This window comes from Cetorhinus maximus, chromosome 20 (assembly GCF_964194155.1).
Source record: "Cetorhinus maximus chromosome 20, sCetMax3.hap1.1, whole genome shotgun sequence".
In the NCBI taxonomy this organism is placed as follows: domain Eukaryota; kingdom Metazoa; phylum Chordata; class Chondrichthyes; order Lamniformes; family Cetorhinidae; genus Cetorhinus; species Cetorhinus maximus.
Genome location: NC_135898.1, coordinates 49,291,142 through 49,296,790, shown reverse-complemented (window position 1 = coordinate 49,296,790; position 5,649 = coordinate 49,291,142).

Here is a 5,649-nt window from a genome sequence, read left to right as displayed (position 1 = left end):
ATGTTACTGGAATGTACCTTGTGCTACCAAATGAATCTCCTCATCTTCAGTAGGTGAATAGAATTTGCACTCTATCTGACTGACATTCAGGTTATGAACTGACAGACAAATTTATTTAAAACTGAACAGGTGAATGAGCAGTATTCAATGCAAAAGTATGTAATTATAGTTATTTGCATACTTTGCTATCATTCATGATATTTCAAAACTAATAAAGCTGCTCCTCCTGAATACACGCAACATAAATTGAGCTTTGAAAACAACTGTTCATTTTTTATGTGGTGAAACACAATCTTAAGAGTTGCACACTTAATTGACTGTCTCTTTACAAGCTTCAAATAGACTGTTTTTAGAGGTAAATTTAGCCACAGAAGTATCGTTCCAAATCCTTTCAAGATGTACTGAAACAAAGCCAATGGGAGAAGAAATGAATTTCCTTTACCTGTATTAAAGAGTTCGTAGGAGGAGGCTCCATACCTGGAGTCCGAGGTGATAGAATTATCCCTGTAATGCTTGGATGACATCGAATCTGTCAGTTGAAGATCAGGTCACCATAAAAACTAAAAATTAGTTAGTTGATTCTTTTTCCTGGTTAATTCCTATCAACAGTAATAACATATATAAAATGTATATTTTCTAGTTTTGAATATTTGGATAGTTGGAACTTGATACTTCAACCATCCAGGAAAGAAAGACGTACATTTGTATAGAACCTTACATAACCTCATGATACACTAAACCTTTCAACCAATTAAGTACTTTAGCCACAGTTGTAATGCAGGAAACACGGAAGCCAATTTCTGCACAGAAAAGCTCCACGAACAATCACAATGTTACAGAGCAGGAGGCGGCCATTCGGCCCATCATGTCTGCACCGGCTCTCCAAAGGTGCATTATGACTTAGTGCCATTCTCCTGCCTTTTCCCCATACCCTATTCAAATAGTCATCTAATTCCTTCTTGAATGCCTCGATTGAACCTGCCTCCACCACACTTCCAAGCAGTGCATTCCAGACTCGAACCACTTGCTGTGTGAAAAATATTTTTCTCGCATCACATTTGCTTTTTTTGCAAATCACTTTAAATCTGTGCCCTCTTGTTCTAAATTCTTTTACGAGCAGGAACCATTTCACCCTATCTACTCTTTCCAGCCCCCTCATGATTTTGAACACCTCTATCAAATCTCCTCTTAGCCTTCTCCTCTCCAAGGAGGACAGTTCCAACCTCCAATCTTCATAACTGAAGTTTCTCATCCCTGGAACCATTCTTGTACTGTACTCTCTCCAATGCATTCACATCCTTCCTATAGTGTGGCATCCAGAACTGTACACAATACTCCAGCTGAGGTCTAACTAGTGCCTTATACAAGCTTGGCATAATCTCCTCCTTGTACTCTATACCCTTTTTAATAAAGCCTAAGATATTGTATACTTTATTAACTGCTCTCTCCACCCATCCTGCCACCTTCAATGATCTATGCACATATATACCTAGGTCCCTCTGCTCCTGCACCCCCTTAAGAATTGTGCTCCCTACTTTTATATTGTGTCTCCACGTTCTTCCTATCAACATGCATCACCTCACACTTTTCCACATTGAAATTCATCTGTCACCTATCTGCCTACTCCACCAACCTTGTCTATATCGTTTTGAAGTTCTATACTCTCATCCTCCCAATTTATAATGCTTCCAAGTTTCATATCATCCGCAAGTTTTGAAACTGTCCCCTGCACACCAAGATCTAGATCATTAATATATATCAGGAAAAACAACAGTCCCAATACCGACCCTGGGGAACTCCACTACAAACCTTCCGCCAGCCTGAAAAATATCCATTGACCATTACCCTCTATTTCCTATTACTCAACCAATTTTGCATCCATGTTGCTACTGTCCCTTTTATTCCATGAACTATAACTTTTCTCAAGTCTGTTGCGTGGCACTATATTGAATGCCTTTTAAAATTCCATGTACACTACATCAACAGCATTACCCTAATCAACCCTCTCTCTCTTACCTCTTCAAAAAACTCCAAGTTAGTTAAACATGATTTCCCCTTTAGAAATCCATGCTAGCTCTTCCTATCAACCCACATTTTTCCATGTGACAATATAGTGCTGTAGAAAATTCTGCATTTGGGTAATTAAAGTCCCCCATTATAACTACTCTATAATATATAATATCTGCATCTCTGTAATTTCCCTACAGATTTGTTCCTCTGCATCTTTCCCGCTAGTTGGCAGTCTATATTCTATCCTGAATAATTGCTTCTAGAAGGTTCCCCACTGAAGTTAAACTGACTGGTCTGTAATTACTGGACTTATCCTTACAACCTTTTTTAAACAAGGGCATAATGTTTGCAATTCTCCAGTCCTCTGGCACTCCCCTGAGTCTAGGGAAGACTGAAAGATTATGGCCATTGTTCAGCTACAGATTTTCCTGCCAACCTTTGGTTCCATTCTTGCCCCATTGAAGTTGTCTCTCCCAGTGGCCTATGGACTGCACCAAGCAGTGTAATTGCACCCTTTTTGTTCCTTAGCTCTAGTCAAATTGATTCTGTATCTGGGACATCATCTTTCTCCAGCACTGCAATGGTCTCCTTAACCAATACTGCCACCCCTCCTCCTTTTCTTCCTTTCCTATCTTTTCTGAACACCTTGTACCCAGGAATATTTAACACCCAGTCCTGCCCTTCCTTGAGCCAAGTCACTGTTGTCATGTTTCCACATGGCAATCTGTGCCTGTAACTCCCCAATCTTATTTACTATATTCCATGCATTCCCATCCACACACAGTAACCCTGATTTAGACTTCATGACTTCCTCCCTTACTCTGACTCCACCTATTAGTACTAGTATAGAGAATAGTAAGTTATCTGTGTCTCCCAATATTTTGTGCACTCTGGTATTCCTCTATCATTCTCTCCTGATTCCCACACCCCTGATGAGTTTGTTTAAACCCTCCCCAATAGCACTAGCAAAATGCCCCACAAGGAACTCAGTCCTGGCTCTGTGAAGGTGCAACCCATCCAGCTTGTACAGGTGCCATCTTCCCCAGAGCCAGTCCCAGTGTCCCAGGAATCTGAAGCCCTCCCTCCTGCACCATCTTTCCAGTCACGCATTCATCTGCCTTACCTTCCTATTTCTGTATTCATTCGCACATGGCACTAGGAGTAATCTGGAGGCCCTGCTTGCATGTTTTTGACCTAGCTCCCCAAATTCTGATCGCAGGACCACATCCCTCTTCCTACCTAAGTCATTGGTACCATTGTAGACCATGACCTCTGGCTGATCACCCTCCCCCAGAAGAATGCCCTACAGCTGCTCAGTGACATCCTTGACCCTGGCACCAGGGAAGCAACGTACCACCCAGGAGTCACGTCTACTGTTGCGGAAATGCCTGTCTGTTCCCTTAACTAATGAATCCCCCATCACTATAGCTCTTCCTTTCTTCTTCCTCCCCTCCTGTACAGCCAAGCCGTTTGTGCTGCCACAAGCTTAGCTCTGACCGCAATCCTGAGGAGCCAGCGCCCTCACCAGCTTCTAAAATGGAAAATTGATTTGTGAGTGGGACCCTAAGGGACTCCTGCACTACCTGCCTAGTTCTCTTGGACTGCCTGGTGGCCACCCATTCCCTTTCTGCCTCCAGGCTCCTAAACTGCAGTGTGACCACCTTTGAATGTGCTATCCAGGTAGTGCTCAGCCTCACGGATGTGCCACAGTGACTCCAGCTGCCACTCGAGCTCTGAAACCTGGAGCTCAAGATTCTGCAGCTGGCAGTACTTCTGCACATATGGGCGTCTAGGACACCAGCAGCAGCCATGATTTCCCACATATTACAGGACACACATTCCACTCGGCCGAGCTGCCTTGTCATGTCTTAGCTTTGTTTTACTTTGGCTTACTTTATTACACCGGCCCTGACTTTCCCTTATTCCTGGTGTTTCTCAATTAAATCCAAGTATAGCTGTAAAGAACATACCTTTTTATTTCTGTTGGCCTGTGGTAAAATTACAATGGCTGCAGTTGAAAAACCTGTCCACTGGAACAAGATGAGAGATATATACAATGTTGCAGTCCTGGAGCAGTGTGTCATGTAAAACAGGATGGTGCTGGAGAGGAGTCCTGGACCAAGGGAGCTGCCTGACAACAGCATTTTAATTGGCTCCTGACCAGGTTGTGTGTGAATGCAGCAGAGTAGCTGCTAGCCTGAAAGGAACAAGACCTAAAACCACCTCCTCCTGTGTGCGGAAGATTCCAGTAATTCCACAATAATAGCTAGCTTTTTTTTTCTCCTCATATCTCTATAGCCTGCTCTCTCTTTGAAAACCCCTGTCAAGAGGCAAAGGGCAAAATAAATGTTAGAGACATTGAAAGGCAAGTGCTCAACCAGTGAAGTAAATACTGAAAGTGCTGGAAGATCACCTCGTGTCACCAACAAGAACTGAAGGGAATTTGGAAGACATCGATCAAAATCAACATATCGAGTCCTGTACACTCGAATTGGTGCAACTGAAAGGTTTTATCAAACCCTTATATCAATGTTTTGTGTGTCTTATGTATGTGTGTGTGTGTGTGTGTAGGGATTTAAGGGTGTAGAGTTTTGAGTTATATAGTGTTAGAAGTTAGCAGTTCATATTTCTTTCCTTTGCCGCTAGTTAAAGACAGTTTATTCAAAAAACAGCTATTTACTTCTAAAGTTTACAAACCTAGTGCTCGTATTTTGTTAACCTAAATTAAACAGTTAGGCTGAATTGGGGCAATCTGGTTGTTTGGTCAAACTATTGCACCGATGTGCATTATGATGTGCACCTGGTGAACTGCACTTTGCTCGTGACTTCGAGGTAAGTTTGCCTACCTTGTGTTTTGCTGCGCTAGTGCCTCCGCAGACTCCGTGCCTGGCTTCAGCCCATTGACTTCAGGGGGCTCTCTCAGGCATGGCTCCATATACTAGACCAGTGGGAAGGCAGGGGTGGGGTTCTAATATGCTACAGGTAGCATATGTGGGAGGAGACAAGACAGAGGCAAGTGAAGGGCCTGGAGGGCAAAGTCTTGACTGGGGAATGTTGAATGCAGACACATGGCTGGGGGGGCAAAGAAATCTCCTGGCCAGATAGTAAAGAGAGTCGACGGAGGCAGTCCCAAGGGAGTCCCAGGCATATAGCAAGACAGCTGACTAAAGAAGCACTTAAGTCATGATTTGAGCTTGAAAAGACTGTCCTTGTCCCAGCCCAGGGAAGGGGAGGGCATGTCAGTCGTGCCCAGCATAGTGCGCAGGGCATAGTCATCATCTCAGCCACAGCAGTTCAGAGGGTTTCTGGCATGGTACTTAGCCAGAGATGGTACAGTCACAGTCAGGGGAGGCATCTGCAGCCTGCAGATGGGGAACGGGTAGTGTAGGGGAGGGCACTCGATGGTCTCATGCAGGGTGAGGGTACAGTAGGCTTCAAGATGGGGAGGGGTAAGGTCTACATGGGGCATAGGCACATCCATCTCAAATGACACAGGGCAACACCGTGATATCAAACACAATTACAATGTGATCGAGGATTACAGGAGGAGGACTGAGCGTAACAGGAGGGACGGAAACCTGAATGTTATGCTCCTCCAGGACGATATGAGGGATTTCCACAATCACACAGGAAGGGTTG